This window comes from Aotus nancymaae, unplaced genomic scaffold (assembly GCF_030222135.1).
Source record: "Aotus nancymaae isolate 86718 unplaced genomic scaffold, 86718_ANA_hifiasm-v0.15.2.pri h1tg000028l, whole genome shotgun sequence".
Taxonomy (NCBI): domain Eukaryota; kingdom Metazoa; phylum Chordata; class Mammalia; order Primates; family Aotidae; genus Aotus; species Aotus nancymaae.
In genome coordinates this window covers 12848439-12869934 of record NW_026988441.1, presented here as the reverse complement: position 1 = coordinate 12869934, position 21496 = coordinate 12848439, and the positions used below count along the sequence as shown (strand labels likewise).

Genomic DNA, 21496 nt, shown 5'->3' with positions numbered 1-21496 from the left:
CCAGCCTGGGTAACAAGAGCAAAACTCTGTCTCAAAAAAAAAAAAAGACCCAAAACAACGACAACCACAACAAAAAAGAAAACAATCTGTTAGCCTTGGTCACTTGGCTGTCTACTGCCTTTCTTTCTTTTTTTCGTTTTTTTTTTTTTTTTTTTTTTTGAGACGGAGTCTCTCTGGAGTGCAGTGGTGCGATCTCGGCTCACCGTAGCTGTATCCTCCGCCTCCCAGGTTCAAGCGATTCTCCTGCCTCAGCCTCGTGAATAGCTGGGATTATAGGTGAGCTCCACCACACCCAGCTAATTTGTGTATTTTTAGTAGAGATGGGGTTTCGCCATGTTGACCAGGCTGGTCTCAAACTCCTGACCTAGCCATCCGCCCTCCTCAGCCTCCCAAAGTGCTGGGATTATAGATGTGAGCCACTGTGCCTGGCCTGGACCCGATGTTTAAGTAGAGTTGCCCTAAGCTATGACCTGGGCCACAGGGGTGAAATCTATGGAAGAGAATGGGAGTTTGGGGGAAGGGGGCCAACCCCACCAGTACTGTCCTCAGCACCACGCTAACTGAGCTCCTTCCAGCAGTGACCAAGTCTGCACCAGGCCTGCCCTTCTGGATCTCCCAGACCAGTGGGGGAAGATACCCATCCCTTCCCAAGGACAGCCCAGATGGTCAGGGTGAGGACAGAGGAAGTGTCACCTGAGGAATCAGGGCTGAGATGGGGGAGCCACAGGAGGCTGAGGGGACCCAGAGAAGGCAACAGGCACATGCTGAAAGGTCAGGAAAGTGATCTTAGAGGAGAACCGAGGTGCTAAGGAAAAATGAGCCAAGTAAAGAAAGTGAACGGGGCCGGGCGCGGTGGCTCACACCTGTGATCCCAGCACTTTGGGACACCAAGGTGGGCGGATCACCTGAGGTCAGGCGTTTGAGACCAGCCTGGCCAACATGGCAAAACCCTGTCTCTACTAAAAATACAGAAATTAGCCGGGTGTGGTGGTGCACGTCTGTAGTCCCAGCTACTCAGGAGGCTGAGGCACAATAATTGCTTGAACCTGGGAAGTGGAGGTTGCAGTCAGCTGAGATTGTGCCACTGTACTTCAGCCTGGGTAACAGAGAAAGAGGAAAGAAAAAAGAAAGAAAAAGAAAAAGAAAGAGAAAAGAAAGAAAGAAGAAAGATGAAGGAAGGAAGGGAGAAAGAAGAGAGAAAAGAAAGAAAGAGGGAGGGAAGGAGGGGGGAGGGAGGAAGGGGAGAATAAGAATATAAAAGTAGAAAAACAGCATATGCAGAAGCCATGGGATGATCTGGTGATCTAGCCCCTTGCTACTCCAAGTTCAGTCCTTCATGGAACTCAGCAGTAACAGCATCGCACAGCTGCCTATTGCTGCATAACAAACAGCCCCCAAACGCTGTTTCAAAACAGTGACAGGGCTGGGTGTGGTGGCTCACGCCTGTAATCCCAGCACTTTGGGAAGCCAAGGCAGTAGATCACGAAGTCAGGAAATCGAAACCATCCTGGCTAACAGGGTGAAACCTCATCTCTACTAAAAATACAAAAAATTAACCGGGTGTGGTGGCGCATGCCTGTCATCCCAGCTACTTGGGAGGCTGATACAGGAGAATTGCTTGAACCTGGGAGACGGAGGTTGTGGTGAGCCGAGATCGCACCATTCAGAAAAAAACAAAGCAAAAAACAAACAAAAAACAGTGACAACGTACATTTTGCTCATGAATCTGCAATCTGCAGGGATCCCTCATCTCTGCTCCACGCTGTCCAAGGCTTCAGCTAGAATCATTGAAGGCGCATTTGCTCTCCTGTTTGGCAGTTGATGCTGGCCCCGGGAGGGCCTCTGTTCCTCTTCCTGTCGTCTCTCCGCATGGGCTAGGTTGGGCTCACAAGGAGCTTAGAAGATGGGTTCCAAAGGCACCTGTCCTGGGAGGGAGCCAGGCAGAAGCCACATCGCCGTGTGTGACCCAGCCTCATAAGCCATGCAGGGTCACTCAGCACGTTCCATTTGCAGATGCCACTGCAAAGTCTTGATCAGGTTCAAAGAAAGGGGAAACGGACTCTGTCTTTTCATGGGAGAGTACAAGGTTCTGGAGGAGCACATGGGACAGCAAATATTGGTGAGGTCATCGGTGGGAAACGCAAGCCGCTCCAGCAGCCTCGGAACTTGGTAGACGTGCTGACTCTCAGACCCATTCCAGGCCGACCAAAGCAGAGCCTGAGCATAAGAAGAGCTGCAGCTGCTTCCTTTGCAAATTAGGTTTGAGGAGCACGGTTCTCAATCACTAATTTGACACGTGTTTTGAGCAGGTGGAGCAGAGAAACAGTAGTTACATTTAGAGAGCTCCCTCTGGCTGCGTGTGGAGGCTGGATTAGAGGGCTCCAGAGTGCTGTTCCAGTAGAAAGAACTAAAAAAAAAAAAAGATGAATTGAACATTATCAAGATTTCAAGCCTGTGTGCATAAAAAAACACTACTGAAAATAGATGGCCAGCCCAGGAGTGATGGCTCACGCCTGTAATCCTGGCACTTTGGGAGGCTGAGGCCGGCGGATGGCTAGGTCAGGAGTTTGAGACCAGCCTGGTCAACATGGCAAAACCTGTCTCTACTAATACGAAAATTAGCTGGGTGTGGTGGGGCTCACCTACAATCCCAGCTACTCACGAGGCTGAGGCAGGAGAATCGCTTGAACCTGGGAGGCGGAGGATACAGCTACAGTGAGCCGAGATCGCACCACTGCACTCCAGCCTGGGCGACAGAGTGAGACTCTATCTCAATTTAAAAAATAACAAAAAGAAAAAAAAGACAACCTACATAATAGGAGAAAATAGTTGCAATAATATATATCTAACAAGGCTCTAGTATCTCAAATATATAAGTAACTTTTACAACTCATCCATATAAAGACAAATATTAATAGTTCAGTTACAAAATGGGCAAATAACTTGAATAGATATTTCCCCAAAGAAGATAAACAAGTCATTAAGCCAACAAGCACATGAAAAGATGCTCAACATTTGCCTTAGTAAGGGTTCTCCGGGAAAACAGAATAAATTATATATATATATATATATATATATAATTATACATATATTTTAATTATATATAAAACAGAATAAATTATATACCTAAATTATATGTATAATTATATATAATACATAGGCATACATATAATTAAATTATTTGTATCATTTAGGTACATAATTTATTATATATATAAATTTAATAAATAATATATATAATACATATATACATATAATACAATATATAATACATATATATTATTTATAATAAATTCTATATATACCGAAATTATATGTATAATATACATATAATAATAATTCTATAAATTATACATATAATTTGGGTATATATAGAATTTTCTCTGTTTTTCTAGAGAACCCAAATTAGGTATATATATAAATTGGCTCAGGTCATAATGGAAGCTGAGAAATGCCAGGATCTGCCATTTACAAGCTGGAAATCAGGAAAGCCGGTGGTGTATTCGGTCCGAGTTTGAAGGCTTCATAACCAGGAGTGCAAATACCTGAGATCGGGAGAAGACGGATGCCCAAACAGAGGCAAATTCGCTCTTGTTTCTTTTCTTTGTTTTGAGACCGAGTCTCGCTCTGTCGCCCAGGCTGGAGTGCAGTGGCGCGATCTGGGCTCACTGCAGCCCCTACCTCCCGGGTTGAAGCGATTCTCCTGCCTTAGCTTCCCTAGTAGCCGGAATTATAGGCGCGCGCCACATTGGCTAATTTTTTTGTATTTTTTTAGTAAGAGAGGAGGTTTCACCATCTTGTCCAGGCCGGTCTCAAACTCCTGGCCTTAAGTGATCCACCCGCCTCGGCCTCCCAAATTGCTGGAATTACTAGCATGAGCCACCGCGCCCGGCCAGCTCATGGTGGGGCTTCGTTGTGCTTCTGTTGGGCTCCCACCTGCTATTATGCCCCGTGTCCACCAGGTGGCGCCAACACACACCGCTGGAACCCCTCCAGGCAAGGTAGAGACTGGACAGAGAAGGGTGGAACTGGACGGTGAGGTCCTTTGAGGAAGCAGGTCCTTAGAGAGGGTGTTGTTGAGACAGGCTATTCCCACACAGGGGTCTCCTGCTGGCGGAGAAACTCCAAATTCTGGGGAGCAGGAGACAGGTAGTGTTATGGGCTGAATAATCACTCCTAAAGAAACCCATGTCACAATCCCTGGAACCTGCGAATGGTAACTTATGGCAAAAGGACTTTGCAGATGGGTTGAAGTTAAGAATCTTGAGATGGGGAGATTCTCCTGGGTTATGTGGGTGGCCCTCAATGGAATCCCAAGTGTGCTTGCAAGAGAGAGACCGAGTTCTAAACACAGAGGAGGAGGTGAGGTTGTGGGAACAGAAGCACGCGGGTGCGTGATGTCAGGAAGGGGCTGGAGCCAGGGATGCTGCAGCCTCTAGAAGGTGGAGAAGCAGCACAGATGCTCCCCCGAGGCCTCCAGCTCACCACAGCCCTGCCGGCACCTTGAGTTGACACATCTGACTCCAAAGCCATAAGGACATCAATTTATGTGAATTTAAGTGACAAATTTGGGGCCATTTGTAGCAACGGCTATGAGAAACTCCTACAGGCAGGAACGAGGCACAGAGGCAATGGTAATTCTTTCTTTCTTTCTTTCTCTTCCTTTCTTTTTCTTCTTTCTTCTTTCTTTCTTTTTTTTTTTTTTTTTTTTAGAAGGAGTCTCACTCTGTCACCCAGGCTGGAGTACAATGGCGCAATCTCAGCTCACTGCAACCTCCGCCTCCCGGACTCAAGCAATTCTCCTGCCTCAGCCTCTCCAGTAGCTGGGATTACAGGTGCGCACCACCACACCCAGCTAATTTTTGTATTTTTAGTAGAGATGGAGTTTCACTGTGTTGGTCAGCCTGGTCTTGAACTCTTGACCTCATGATCCTCCCACCTTGGCTTCCCAAAGTGCTGGGATTACAGACGTGAGGCACCGTGCCTGGCAATTTTTTCTATTAAATATAACTTAAGCTAAAATGAAAATATCAGCAATAGATCTGATGAGACTGTGGGACAGCTAGAGCAGTCACACAGCTGCTGGGAGTGTGCACTGGTACAAGCGCTTTGGAAAACCCTGTGGAAGTGTGTGTGACGCTGAACATACAGCACCTAGAAGCCAGTAGTTCCCCACCCGGCATATACTAAAGAGAAACGTGTGCAGGCGTTCACCAAAGACATCTACTAGCATAGTCACAGTGGCCCGATCTTAATAGCTTCAAACAGGAGGTTACCGAAATGCCTATCAGCAGGAGAATGATGGTGTTCCCACCCTTTCTGTTGAGAGTGGGGTATGTGTGCCAGCCCCCTGAGTATGGGTGGGCTTGTGACTTCTAACACTAATAGGTGTGGGGAAAGTGACCCGAGGTGACATCTAAGACTGAATCATATGAAGTATGAACTTTGGTTGGGCACGGTGACTCACACCTGCAATCTCAACACTTTGGGAGGTCAAGGCAGGTGGATCGCTTGACCCCAGGAGTTTGAGACCAGCCTGGGCCACATGGCCAAACCCCATCTCTACAAAAATATGCAAAAAATTCAACCAGGCTTGGTGGTGTGTGAGCCTGTAGTACCAGATACTCAGGAGGCTGAGGAGGGAGGATCACTGGAGCCTGGGAGGTGGAGGTGCAGTGCCGGCATCTCTGCACTCCAACCTGGGTGGCAGAGTGAGGCCGTCTCAAAAAAAAAAAAAAGAAAAGAAAAGCAAAAGAAAACCAGCCAGGCATGGTGGTTCATGTCTGTAATCCTGGCACTTTGGAGGCTAAGGTGGGCAGCTCACCTGAGGTCAGGAGTTTGAGACCAGCCTGGCCAACATGGTGAAACCCCGTCTCTACTAAAAATACAAAAATTAGCTAGGTGCAGTGGCGTGCGCCTGTAGTCCCAGCTACTTGGGAGGCTGAGACAGGAGAATCTCTTGATCTCGGCATTGAGCCGAGATCATGCCGCTGCACTCCAGCCTGGGTGACAAGAATGAGACTTTCTCTCAAAAAAAAAAAAAAAAAAAAAGGACCAGGACCTTGACACCGTTGAGGAGGTCTGCTCGGATGTTTCTAGAGTGCCCCTCAGTTTGTGTTCGTCTCATGTTTCCTTGGGGTGTTTCCGGTTATGCATTTTGGGCAAGATCAGCACAGAAGTGATGTGTCCCTCTCATGAAGTCCCAGCCAGAGGCCCAGGATGTCCATATCTCTCGTTACTGATGAGGCTCACTTTGAGCACTTGGTTCAGGTGGTGTCTGCCGGGTTTCTCTACTGTGAGGTCACCATTTGTCCCATCGTAGTTAATATGTATCTTGTGGAGAGATGCTTTGGGAATGTGCAGGTAGCCTGTTCGTTCTTCCCACACTGATCTCTGGGGATGGCTCCGGCCAGGGTACGCGGCCTGGTGGTCTGCACTGTAGCCCTAGGTCAGCATTTCCATCTGAGGACAAGAACAGGTGAGGTGATGCTGGCCTTTCTGTTAAGTAACAGATCAGACCACGTGCTTTCCAGAAATGTGGCAGATAAAATTCTTCAAACAAACAAAAAAATGAGACAGAAGGTGTTGCAGCTGAGAGTTTAATACTTGCAAGGTGGTCAAGCAAAGAGGATGGAGATGTTTCTCAAATCTGCCTCCCCAAGAATTTGATTAGGGTTTTAGAGGATTTTTTGGCCACCAGAGGGCTAGGAAATGGACGCTGCTGGTTGGTTGGCTGGAAATGAAATCGCAGAAGTGTCAAAATTGTCTTGTACACTGAGTCAGTTCCTGGGTGGAGCTCACGGGACCAGTTGAGTCAGTTTCTAAGTATAGGTCATCAGTCTGGGTGGTGTCAATTGGTCCACCAGAATGCAAACTCTGAACAACATCTCAAACAGCAGTCTTAAATTTCACGATAGCAATATAACCTGTAGGAGCAATTACAGAACATATAAATCTTGTGCCTACTGGCTACATGACTCCTGAGCAGTAGGTAATTATAAAAAAAAAACAAGATGGGGAACAATGACTGGTTACTGTGTAACTCTGCCTGTATCTTCAGGCACATACCATAAATCCAACATTTCATTTGTTTTACAAAGTTGGTTTCAGTCCCCGAACAAGAAGGGGGTTAGTTAAACTATAAATTCCTTCTATAGTTAGGCTGGCCTACATACAGGAATAAGCAAAAGTGGTTAGTTTGTGAAGTTAGAAGCAAGATTGAGCCAGTTACATTAGGTTTCTCTCACTATTATAATTTTGCAAGGGTGGTTTCATCTCAGGCATGAGTCCCCCCTGGGCCTAAGCATTCCTCATGCCTGAGATGTGAGCGGGTATTGGGATGGGAGGGGGTTGATAACCACTCTAATTCTTCCTGATGATAGGGGACATCGTTGGGGTTTATTCCAGGACCGGAGGAATGACACGGTCTTGTTGTCTTCCTATATGCATGAGTGCCTGGTTGGGGGCCCAAGTTTTGCATGACAAGGATGCTGGTATTCACATCCAGAGCCCTAGCACAGTACTTAAGCGAACAGCAGACTATAAGAATCGAGCCCTAATATAAAGAGTGAAAGCCCAAGTCTCAAGAGTTCTTGTGGATCGGATCTGAAGCCTTGAGGCATCCGGATAAATAACACCAAGAACCAAAGAAATATAAAACAAAACAAAAAATAACACCAAGAACCAATCAGACGTGGAGTCACCGGTAGAGACCTACTGTAGCCTTGATGTTTCTTGATAATTTTTTTTTTTTTTAAAGATAGGGTTTCACCATGATGGCCAGGCTGGTCTTGAACGCCTGACCTCAGGTGATCCACCCACCTCAGCCTCCCAAAGTGCTAGGATTACAGGCGTGAGCCACCGCGCCTGGCTACTTTTTTTTTTTTTTTAAATAAGAGATGGGGTTTTACCATGTTGGTCGGGCTGATCTTGAACTCCTGACCTCAGGTGATCCACCTGCCTCAGCCTCCCAAAGTGCTGGGATTACAGGAGTGAGCCACCACGCCCGGCCGAGAATTTGTTTTTATCCAGATTTCAACTTCTCCTGAGATGTTTATGTAAGTGCAGCAAGTGATGTTTAACATAGCACAAACTCCCCTTTGTCCAGCCAACAGGAAATCAAGCACCAGCAGATTGTCCAGGACTACCTGGGCTGGCAAATTGAGGGATCTTTGTTGAACCCTAAGGCTTTTTGCTGTTTCTTCTCGACAATCAATTCAAAGGTTGCAGACAGGTTCCTCATCAAGTCCCTGTTGCCATAAACTCCATAACTAGGAACCAATATCCCTAGAAGGCTCTGCCATCAGATATCTTGATATCTGCCTGGAAGTCCTCTTTTTGGTCTATGGAGAAATAGGTGGAATTTTTCACCATTAGGATAGGCTGAGAAGGGAGTTACAAAATTTCCTGGCAGGCAGGAGCCCTTGATATGCGGGCTTTTGAGACACAGGTGGGCTCATCCTATCTGAGGAGGGCAGCAAACGAAAAGTGCAAGAAACCAACAGATTTTGCTTGTTCATGCCACAAATGTCTGCCTGGGGGGTGCACAGGTGATGCCTCCAAGGGTGTGTTCATTGATGGGCTCATCCACCAAGGAGCCATCAGCTTCAGCTCCAGCTTCATGTTCTTCAGCTGCCCCCACCCCAGCAGCCCTCTCAGAGGTGTGGAGCTGTCTCCTACGACAGTTCTGATCACACTGCATTATGCATTCATATGCTAGGAGCTGTACATGTAAGGAGCCAAGCAGGATTTGAATCTGAAAGAAGAGATTCTCACCCGTATGTTAATTTTTATATTTTCCACTTGGGGTCTTCATGCCAGAATAAAAAAATTTCCACAGATAATATCTGTCACTAAAAGGTATTTGTGGGAAGATGGTGAATAGGAGGCAGGACTAGTTTGCAGCTCCAGCTCAGAGGGCCAGAGCAGTGTGTGGAGAATCACATTGTGAACTTTTACTCCAGAACTATGGCAGGAATACACCAGGAAAGCTGAGAGAACCTACAGACCCTCTGAAGGAAGCAGATCGCTCCTGCAGGACCCAGGAGACAGGCAAAATACTGTGCTGGTATCCACGGCTGAGAGATCTGAAGGTGGTTTACATCACAGGACTCTGTGCAGACACCCTGGAGCCTGGTAGCCCTGCTAGGTGGCTAGATCCAGACAAGACATAACAATCGCTACAATTCAGCTCTCAGGAAGCCACATCCCTCCAAAAAGGGGGAGAGTGCGACATCAAGGAAACACCCTGTGGGACTAAAGAATCTGAACAGGAGCCTTGAGCCTACGTCTTTCCTCTGGCATAACCTACCCAAATGAAGGAAGAAAAAAAACCCAGAAAAACAACTCTGGTAACATGACAAAACAAGGTTCTTTAACACCACTCCCCAAAAAACCACACTAGCTCACCAAAAATGGGTTCATACCAAGAAGAAATCCCTGATTTACCTGAAAAAGAATTCAGACCGTAGATTATTAAGCTAATCAAGGAGGCACCAGAGAAAGCTGAAGTCCAATTCAAGGAAATCCAAAAAATGATGCAAGATTTGAGAGGAGAAATCACCAGTGAGACAGACAGCATGAATGAAAAACAATAAAAACTGCAGGAAATAAGGAAGACATTTAGTGAAATGCAAGATGTACTGAAAAGTATCAGGAATGAAACTGAACAAGCAGAAGAAAGAACTTTGGATCTCAAGGACAAGGTTTTCAAATTAATCTAGTCCAACAAAGACAAAGAAAGAAGAATTCAAAAAAATGAATAAAGCCTCAAAGAAATTTGGGATTATGGTGCGCAACCAAACCTCAGAATAATTGGCATTCCTGAGGAAGAAAAGAAATCTAAAAGTTGGAAAACATATTTGGGGAAATAAACAAGAAAAACTTCTCTGGCCTTCCTAGAGACCTAGACATCCAAATACAAGAAGCTCAAAGAACATCTGGAAAATTCAATGCAAAAAGATCATCACCTAGGCACATTGCCATCAGGTTATCTAAAGTCATTCCACCCAACAACCAGAGAATATACATTGAATTCACCAGTACATGGGACGTTCTCCAAGATAGACCATATGATAGGCCACAAAACAAGTCTCAATAAACTTAAGAAAATTGAAATTATGTCAAGTCCTCTCTCAGATCACAGTGAAACAAAATTGGAAATCAACCCCAAAAGGAACCTTCAAAACCATGTAATTGGATGGAAGTTAAATAATCTGCCCCGAATGATTATTGGGTCAACAATAAAATCAATAAGGAAATTTATAAATTCTTTGAACTGAATGATAATAGTGATACAACCTATCAAAACCTCTGGGATACAGTAAAGGTGGTGTTAAAAGGAAAGTTTATAGCCTTAAATGCCTTCATCAAAAAGTTTGAAACAGCACAAATAGACAATCTAAGGTCACACCTCAAGGAACTAGAAAAACAAGAACAAATGATATTCAAACCCAGCAGAAAAAAGGAAATAACCAGGATCAGAGCAGAACTAAATGAAATTGAAACAAAAAATTACAAAAGGTAAATAAAACAAAAATCTGGTCCTTTGAAAAGATAAATAAAATTGATAGATCGTTAGCAAGATTAACCAAGAAAAGAAGAGAAAAGATCCAAATAAGCTCAATTAGACATAGAACAGAAGATACTACAACCGACACCACAGAAATACAAAAGATCGTTCAAGGCTACTATGAACACCTTTATGTGCAAAAACTAGAAAACCTAGAAGAGACGGATAAATTCCTGGAAATATTCAGCCTTCGTAGCTTAAATCAGGAAGAATTAGAAACCCTGAACAGACCAACAACAAGCAGCAAGAGTGAAAGGGTAATAGAAAAAAACTTACCAACAAAAAAAGTCCAGGACCAGACAGATTCACAGCAGAATTCCACCAGACATTCAAAGAATAATTGATATAAATCCTACTAACACTTTCCACAAGATAGAGAAGAAAACAATCTTCCCTAAATTATTCCATGAAGCCAGTATCACCCCAATACCAAAACCAGGAAAGGACATAACAACAACCAAAAGAAAAACAAAACAAAACACTACAGGCCAATATTCTTGATGAACATAGATGCAAAAATTCTTTCTTTTTTTTTTTGAAATGGAGTTTTGCTCTTGTTACCCAGGCTGGAGTGCAATGGTGCGATCTCGGCTCACCGCAACCTCCGCCTCCTGGGTTCAGGCAATTCTCCTGCCTCAGCCTCCTGAGTAGCTGGGATTACAGGCAAGCGCCACCATGCCCAGCTAATTTTCTGTATTTTTAGTAGAGATGGGGTTTCACCATGTTGACCAGGTTGGTCTCGATCTCTTGACCTCGTGATCCACCCGCCTCGGCCTCCCAAAGTGCTGGGATTACAGGGGTGAGCCACTGCGCCAGGCCCAAAAATTCTTAACAAAATAATAGCTAACCAAATCCAACAGTGTATCAAAATGATAATCCGTCATGATCAGGTGGGTTTCGTACCAGGGATGCAGGATGGTTCAACATTCACAAGTCAGTAAATGCGATGCATCACATAAAGAGAATTAAAAACAAAAATCACATGATCATCTCAATAGATGCAGAAAAAGCATCTGGCAAAATCCAGCATTGCTTTATGATTAAAATGCTCAGCAAAATCAGCATACAAGGAAATACCACAATGGAATAAAAGCCATCTATGACAGACCCACAGCCAACATCATACTAAATGGGAAAAAGTTGAAAGCATTCCCTCTGAGAACTGGAAGAAGACAGTGATGCCCACTCTCACCACTTCTACTCAACATAGTACTGGAAGCCCTAGCCAGAGCAATCAGACAAGAGAGAAAAATAAAGGGCAGCCAAATCAGTGAAGAGGAAGTCAAACTGTCACTGCTTCTGATGATTTAGTTGTATGCCTAGAAAACCTTCAGGATTCCTTCAAAAAGCTTCTAAAACTAATAAATAAATTCAGCGAAGTTTCAGGATACGAAATTAATGTACACAGATCAGCAGTTCTGCTATACATCAACAGTGACCAAGCTGAGAACTGAATCAAGAACTCAACCCCTCTTATAATAGCTGCAAAAATAAAATACTTGGGAATATACCTAACCAAGGAGGTGAAATAGATCTACAAGGAAAATTACAAAACACTGCTGAAAAAAGTCTTAGATGACACAAACGATGGAAAACATCCCATGCTCATGGATAGACAGAATCGATATTGGGGAAATGACCATACTGCCAAAAGCAATCTACAAATTCATGCAATTTCCATCTGTATTAGTCCATTTTCATGCTGCCAATAAAGACATACCTGAGACTGGACAATGTACCAATGAAAGAGGCTTAATTGAGGGTGTGGCAAGATGGCTGAATAGGAACAGCTCCAGTCTGCAGCTCCCAGCAAGACCAACACAGATGGTGGGTGATTTCTGCATTTCCAACTGAGGTACCCAGCTTATCTTATTAGGACTGGTTAGACAGTGGGTGCAACCCACGGAGGGTGAGCAGAAGCAGAGTGGGGTGTTGACTCACCTGGGTAGTGCAAGGAGCCGGGAACTCCCTCCCCTAGCCAAGGGAAGCCGTGAGGGACTGTGCTGTGAGGGATGGTGCTATTCGGGCCAGATACTATGCTTTTCCCATGGTCAAAACCTGAAGACCAGGAGATTCCCTCGGTTACCTACACCACCAAGATACTCCTCAAGAAAAGCAATTTTAAGACACATAATTGTCAGATTCACCAAGGTTGAAATGAAGGAAAAAATGTTAAGGGCAGCCATAGAGAAAGGTTGGGTTATCCACAAAGGGAAGCCCATAAGACTAAGAGCAGATCTCTCTGCAGAAACCCTACAAGCCAGAAGAGAGTGGGGGCCAATATTCAACATTCTTAAAGAAAAGAATTTTCAACCCAGAATTTCATATTCAGCCAAACTAAGCTTCATAAGTGAAGGAGAAATAAAATCCTTTACAGTCAAGCTAATGCTCAGGGATTTTGTCACCACCAGGCCTGCCTTGCAAGAGCTGCTGAAGGAAGCACTAAGCATGGAAAGGAACAACCGGGTATCAGCCACTGCAAAAACAACCCAAAATGTGAAAACCATTGACGCTATGAAGAAACTACATCAACGAATGGGCAAAATAACCAGCAAGCATCATATGACAAGATCAAATTCACACATAACAATATTATCCTTAAATGTAAATGGGCTGAATGTTCCAATTAGAAGACACAGACTGGCAAATTGGATAAAGACTCAAGAACCATTGGTGTGCTGTATTCAGGAGACCTATCTCACATGCATAGACACACATAGGCTTAAAATAAAGGGATGGAGGAAGATTTACCAAGCAAATGAAAAGAAAAAAAAATCAGGGGTTGCAATCCTAACCTCTGATAAAACGGACTTTAAACCAACAAAGATCAAAAAGGACAAAGAAGGGTATTACATAATGGTAAAGGCATTAATGCAGCAAGAAGAGCTAACTATATTAAATAAATATGCACCCAATACAGGAGCACCCAGATTCATAAAGCAAGTTCTTAGAGAGCTACAAAGAGACTTAGACTCCCACCCAGTAATAGTAGGAGACTTTAACAATCCCACTGTCAATATTAGGCAGATCAATAAAACAGAAAATTAACCAGGATATTCAGGACTTGAACTCAGCTCTAGACCAAGCAGACCTAATAGACATTTACAGAACTCTCCACTCCAAATCAACAGAATATACATTTTTCTCAGCACCACATCACACTTATTCTAAAATTGACTATATAATTGGAAGTAAAACATTCCTCAGCAAATGCAAGAGAACAAAAATTATAATAAGCAGTCTCTCAGACAACAGTTCAATTAAATTAGAACTCGGGATTAAAAAACTCACTCAAAACCACACAACTACATGGAAACTGAACAACCTGATCCTGAATGACTGCTGGTTAAATAATGAAATTAAGGCAGAAATAAGTAAGTTCTTTAAAACCAATAAGAACAAAGACACAACGTATCAGAATCTCTGGGACACAGCTAAAGCAGTGTTTAGAGAGAAATTTATAGCACCAAATGCCCACATGAGAAAGTCGGAAAGATCTAAAATTGACACCCTGACATCACAATTAAAAGAACCAGGGAAACAAGAGCAAACAAATTCAAAAGGTAGCAGAAAATGACAAATAACTAAGATCCGAGCAGAAGTGAAGGAGATAGAGACACGAAAAACCCTTCAAAAAAAAGTCAATGAATCCAGGAAGTGGTCTTTTGAAAAGATTAACAAAAGAAACAGACCACTAGCCAGAATAATAAAGAAAAGAGAGAAGAATCAAATAGACACAATAAAAAATGGTAAAGGCAACATCACCACTGATCCCACAGAAATCAAACTACCATCAGAGAATACTATAAACACCTCTAGACAAATAAACTAGAAAATCTAGAAGATGATAAATTCCTGAAGACATACACTCTCCCAAGACTAAACCAGGAATAAGTCAAATCCCTGAATAGACCAATAATGAGTTCTGAAATTGTAATTAATAGCCTCCCAACCAACAAAATCCCAGGACCAGACAGCTTCACAGCTAAATTCCACCAGAGTTACAAAGAGGAGCTGGTCCCATTCCTTCTGAAACTATTCCAAGCAATAGAAAAACAGGAACTCCTCCCTAACTCGTTTTATGAGACCGGGATCATCCTGATACCAAAACCTGGCAAAGACACAACAAAAAAAGAAAATTTGAGGCCAATATCCCTGATGAACATTGATGCAAAAATCCTCAATAAAATACTGGCAAACTGAATCCAGCCGCATATCAAAAAACTTATTCACCACGATTAAGTCAGATTCATCCCTGGGATGCAAGGCTGGTTCAACATATGCAAATCAATCAATGTAATCCACCGCATAAACAGAATCAAAGACAAAAACACACAATTATCTCAATAGATGCAGAAAAGGCCTTCAATAAAATTCAACACCCCTTCAGGCTAAAAACACTCAATAAACTGGGTATAGATGGAATGTATCTCAAAATAATAAGAGCTATTTATGACAAATCCGCTGCCAAGATCATACTGAATGGGCAAAAGCTGTAAGCATTCCCTTTGAAAACCAACACACAATGGCTCATTGGTCTAGGGGTATGATTCTCGCTTTGGGTGCGAGAGGTCCTGGGTTCAAATCCTGGATGAGCCCGAAGTGAAGAAAACCAACACATGACAAGGATGCCCTCTCTCACCACTCCTATTCAACATAGTATTGGAAGTTCTGGCCAGAGAAATCAGGCAAGAGAAAGAAATAAAGGGTATGTAAAAAGGAAGAGAAGAAGTCAAAATGCCTCTGTTCACAGATGACATAATTGTATATTTAGAAAACCCCGTCATCTCAGCCTAAAAACTCCTTAAGCTGATAAGCAAATTCATCAAAGTCTCAGGATACAAAATCAATGTACGAAAAATCACAAACATTCCTCTATACCAATAATAGACAAATGGAGAGCCAAATCATGAGTGAACTGCCATTCCCAATTGTATACCTAGGAATACAACAATGGATGTGAGAGACCTCTTCAGGAAGAACTACAAACCACTGCTAAAGGAAATAAGAGGGCAGAAACAAATGGAAAAACATTCCATGCTCATGGATAGGAAGAATCAACATCATGAAAATGGCAATACTCCTCAAAGCAATGTATATTCAGACCACTAGGGTAATTCTAACCTTGTGACATTACATTCATTGTTCAAAGGTAGTTTCTGTTCCTGAATAAGGAGGGGTAGGTTAAACTATAAACTAAATTCCTCCCACAGCTAGGCCGGCCTACATGCAGGAATAAGCAAAGGCAGTTAGCTTACGAATTTAAAGGCAAGATGGAGTCTGTTATGTCAGATTTCTCTCGCTTTCATAACATCACAAGCGTAGTTTTGTGTTCAGTTCTGTCTCAGTGGTAGTGGTCATGACATGGCTCTGGAGTTAGATACACGTAGTTTCTATTCCCAGATCCGCCACCAACCTCGACAAGTTACTTCACCTTTCTGAAGATTTGTATCCTTCTCTGAAATAACCAGATATGGTGGTTGAGAGGAGTAAATAAAATAACATCTGCAAACCCACTCTTATTCCTGAGATCCTCTGTAAAACCAGCATCTACAGTGCTGCCTGACACCGGTTGCCTTGGTTTATGTTTCTCTCTGTCTCTGTTTCCCTAAGGCTGAATGCTTCCAAGTACTCACCTGAATCGTGCCTCTTTGGTGAAACGTTTTCCAACCATTCCTGAACCAGCCGATCCTACCCTTCTACAAATTATTTCTCCCATACACTAACATTTAATTGTGTGCCAGTCCTCTAAGTGAGACCCTATAGAGAGGTTTAAAGGATATTGGCTGTGTGATCATGGAGGGATAATTGAGTTAATTATTTTTTTAGTGCTCGCTGAGTGTTAAGAGCTGCCCTCTCTTTTTTTTCAGCTGTTGCTAGTGGCAGTCCCTTCTGCACTAGCAGCACCAGACCCTGACAGGCATGTGAACACCTTAGGAATTGCTCTTGTCAGGGTCCGTTCCACCTCTGGATTTTTGTTCCATTTGTATTTCCTTTTTCATGTTATCCAACTGCCTCTTGTGATATTGTGAAATGCAGATAAGACTGTGGCAAAATTTAATTGGAGGACACCCAGCCGGTGTCCACCACGGAACTGAATGGTCATTTGGTGGTGGGGAGGAACCCCCATGCCCACATTTGATCAAAGAATTCTTCTGTGTTGATGGCTGTTGTGGTGTGAAAGCAGAGAAAATGGGTTTTAGAGCTTTTCTAAATATCCCTCCAAGGGAAAGATTGTTGACATTTCTTTATGGAAACCTCAAGATAATAACGCTAAGGAAGTTGAGTGCAATATCCTCTTCCTTAAAAAGCCTGGTGACATGAATTGTGTTCACTTTCCTACTTCAGGAAATTTACACCAGAGTCTTTACTCTCTCACATGGGGAGAGATGAAGAACAAAAGACCAGATGGGGAGGACAAGGCTGTTTAGGGGAGGTCACGTACCTCTGACCTGGATTCTATGATGCCCATTCAACCACACCTGGGAGCGTGCATCTTCTCGTGTGTAGTCATACATTTCCATCACATGATTCCTAATTCCCTCCCTATCAGTGGCAATTAGGAGCTCGTGTAAAGCTTAGGACAGTAAAATTATATGGTGTGTGCTTTCACTGCACCGAGGTTTTCTCCGAGGTTTAAGAAAACAGCAGGACAAGAGGCCCGCTCACTCTACTTGGAGTCCCGCCTTCTCCTTTTATTGAGCAGCAGTCTACTCACCCATCATTTTTGACCTTCCCATTCTCCTACCATGGGTTCAGACATAATTACTAAAGTCCAGATATAATTACTCGTGCCTGGAACGTGATGTTCTTTTTAAAAAGAGAGACCTGAGGAATGGTCGCCTAGCTGATTTCCAGGATTCTAATTTTCACTACGTTGCTGGTTTTCAACCCTGGCTACTGGTTAGAGTCACCTGTAGGAATTTAAAACATACCAATGTCTGTGCTTTCCTCAGAGAGAATCTCATTTGATTGCTCCATGGTGTGGCTTGGGATTTAGTCATTTAAAAATGTTTCCAAGGAAAATAGTCAATTTACAGTGGAGGAACTTTAGCCCAGTGCTTAAAGCTAACATCCCCAGTAATGGAAGATGTGGACAATCTGGGCATCCTAATATGATGGATGGAGAAGGTGCAGCATCACCTCTGTGGCATTTTGCCCAAAGTGGATGACCTGAATTGAATCATGAGAAAATATTAGGAAAGCTAGAACTGAGGGTCATTCTACAAAATAACTCACCAATACTCTTCAAAAATGTGAAGGTCATGAAGGCAAAAGTGATTCTGAGGCACTGTCTCAGGTTAAAGGAGACTGAGAGGACAGAGCAATGAGATGTGATGTGTGATCTTGGATTGGATCCTGGTCCAGAAACAGGACATTAGTGGGAAGATAGAGAGGATTTGAATATGGTCTGCAGATTCCCTCATTGTGAGATGCCAGTGATCATTTATTGATGTTGATGATTATACTCTGGTTATCTATGATGTTAATATTTGGGAATGTTGAATGAATAGAACATGGTGAATCTATTTTTGAAACATTTTTAGAAGTGTAAAATTACTTCAAAATGAAAGTTATAAAAAAGAAAGGGGAAAAAAGCTTCCAGATAATTCTGAGTTCCCAGAGTTGAAGACCACTTCCCTAAGTTATCTTACCTAATACTGCCAAAGTAATCTTCCTGGAAATGCTGTTTGTGATGTTACTGACCTTCTCAAAGATTTCCAGTCACTCCTGTCATCTATAGGATGACATTCCAATTTTGCAAGCTGTCATTCAAAACCCCCATAACACGAACCCAATGTACTCCCTTGATCCACATGGAAGGACTTGATCCACATTTGACTTTCTCACATCCAAATACGTTCCAATTCTTTGACTCCTTCATATAACACATATACCTGCCTGTTCACCTCCTAAGTTGTTCTTCATCCTAAGACCTTTCTCCGTCCCTGTCTCTTCATTGAAGTCTATATGGTTATTTCTGATAGAAGCAGTCACCCGTGCTTTCTTTGAATTTTGGAAGGTAAAACGGTATGGACTGAAACATCAGCTTTAGATTCAGAAATATGTGGGTCTGAATCCTGGTTCCACCTTTCACCAATTCTGAGATAAAAGACAAGTTAATTGATGTCTTGGGACAGAGGGATAATAGTGCCTACTTAAAGGATCATTGTGAGCATTCGATGAGGTGCAGACATAAAGGTCTCCAGCACATAACAGATTCTTTTCCTCTTCATTTTTATTGCTGTGGTTCCCAAAGACATTATGGGTGATGCAAAGGCTTTTATCAAAATTTTCTGCAGAGCCTTTTAAAAATTCTTGTGGCTGGTCATCACTAAGATGAGAGACGCCGTTGAACTGAACTGAATGTTTGGGACTTTAAAAAAATCAATCGAGATTTGTTTTTCCTGGAACACAACTCAGTAAACAAGTGGGTAGAAAAATATAACCCAACAGAGAAGGAAGGGTGGGACAATGGCTTCCTATAGCACCCTGTCTTCTTAGGAAAAGCTGTGATGCCTTCCGCATCCACCTGTTTGCTCTCAGTTGTGACTCCTGCACAGCATCTCACTAATCCATTCCCTGCCCAGGCGATGTGTGCACAGGTGAGTCAGATTTCCGTGAGTCAGACACTCTTCCCCCTTTTCATCTCCCCCACTCCCACTACTGCGTGCTCTGGTCTGGCCCCAGCTCCTGGGCCATTAGTATTGGTCTAAGAAAGCAAGGCCAGCAGGGGCAGTTGAGAGGAAAGTCAGAAGCCACCAAGCATGCAAGGAAGGAGAGGCTGTCATTGTCATTGCTCAAAGCCACCCACTCTGGGTGTGTTTTATGACTGTTTCTGGATTTGGAATCTTCTCCCCTTTGTGACCATCCCAGGGACTCGCCCTCCTCCTATTTCCTTCTCATTACGTTTTCTGACCTCAGTGCACCATTTTTATAGCCAGAGACTGGCTGTGTAAACAGTTGACAATTCAGTAAAAGTTACTTTTTATGAGGACTGAGAACCTGGCCCACCCTGGGTTATTCCAGAAGACTGGAGGTTCACAGAAGCCAGCTTTTATGCAGGGCTGTGCAGTTGTGAGCGTGGTGTTAGGGAGCAGGTGCGTAAGTGAAGATTGAGACAGAAAACAAAATGCTGGCTGTTCATCAAATCCTGAAAGTAGAGGGGACAAAACTTATTCTGGAAGGTAAATGTCATTCAGGAGAACTTGGAAGCCACAGGGTGTCCTCTGCACATTCATTTGTGGAAAATGAGGTTAAATTATGGAGTTGGATGACACTCACTACATTGCTTCACTTCTCTGCCTTTGTTTTTTAAATCTGTAAAAACAGGGATGGTGACACTCAGGATTTTTTGTGGGGACTGTAGCTACCTGAAAACCCCTTAGGACAGTGCCTGCTGCATAGCGAGCTACATCAGTGTGAGCTCTTATAATTATGGAAATAGGCAAAGGTGCCACCCGGGGCATCCAGAGTGGGGAGGTATTTTCCAGTGAGGGTCCTTGCAGGCAGCTGGAGATGAAGATGGTGAAGCGGGCTTAACCTCCACGGTGGAAGGATCAGGGAGCAGTCTTGAGAAGGAAGTCAGAAGCCAACAGGCACGGAAAGAGGCAGGTGGGGCTGTCATTGCTCAGAGGACACACACTCTGGGTGTGTTTTATTGACTGTTACTGGATCTGGAATCTTCTCGCCTCTGCGACCATTCCAGGGACTCGCCCTCTTCATATGTTTCTGGATTTGGAATCTTGAGCAATCTTCATGATGTACAACATTCTGCGAAAATATCTTTACCCAACGGCAGGAAGAGCCAGAGTGGGTGTGGCTTCTGTCACAATTATTGTCCCCTAGGAGTCCAGGAATGCACCTTAGGGTCGAATGGTTTTGCTGAAAGCCAAGCCTGGAAATGGGCTTCAAGGATGCCTTGAGAATAGCATTTATGCTGCCAGTGGAAAGCATTCATCTTAATAAAGAAATCCCATCTTACGGTCTGGATGAGTATTTTTTGCCTCTGTACTATCCTTATTTATAAATTGTAAAGAGAAAGACCGAAAAAGAGTGACATAAGGAAGTGCATGTATGAATTAATAGGGCAGAATTGGGACCAGTATGTGTATATTAAGGGGAAGCATGTATACATGCTATGTGAACATAAAAAGGACTTCTTGTTTTAAACAGACTTCTCCGTGAAAATAATATCCACTGGGAGGCCAAGGCGGGCAGATCACGAGGTCAAGAGATGGAGACCATCCTGGCCAAATGGTGGAACCCTGTCTCTACTAAAAATACAAAAAGTAGCCAACAGCGGCGGCTCATGCCTGTAGTCCCAGCTACTCTAGAGGCTGAGGCAGAGGAATCGCTTGAACCCGGGAGGCAGAGGTTGCAGTGAGCCAAGATTGCGCCACTGCACTCCAGCCTGGCAACAGAGCAAGCCTCCATCAAAAAAAAACACAAAACAAAACACAAAAACCTGCCTTGAGTGGATAGAAGACCACATGACAAGAACATCCCAGCAGAGTCATGAGACAACGGGTAGTGTGGCTTCTCTGCTAAATAGTAGGTTAAACTGAGTAAGTCACTGAAGAGAAAGAAGATGAAGGAGATGGGTGAGGGTGAGAGAATGTGGGACGGCGGAAGGAAAGACTGAAAGGAAGGTTTACTGAGGCCTCATCAGGTACCAGGCTCTGTGTCTAACGCCTTCCACATATTAACGTACCCATTCGGTGTCATTTTCGGGTGCAGTAAGAGTGACCCTTGTGCTGCAGATGAGAAGAGGCTGAAGGGGTGAAGTGAGTGGTCCAGGTCATCCAGGCAGTTCGTAGCAGAGCTCGTGTGTTTCACCTTGAAGTTTGTGCTCTTCTCTGTGATTCAGACGAAAAGTGAGACGCAGAAGAAGGCAAAGCAATTTTTCGTTGTGGGTGAAGTTGA

At 43.6% G+C, this 21496-nt stretch overlaps 1 non-coding gene across 1 annotated transcript; it reads left to right on the top strand.

Annotated features, from left to right (window-relative positions):
* Nucleotides 1-15097: 15097 nt before the first annotated feature.
* TRNAP-UGG (transfer RNA proline (anticodon UGG)) lies at nucleotides 15098-15169 on the top strand. Its single transcript has one exon. It is a non-coding gene; the product is annotated as a tRNA-Pro (tRNA).
* Nucleotides 15170-21496: the final 6327 nt, after the last annotated feature.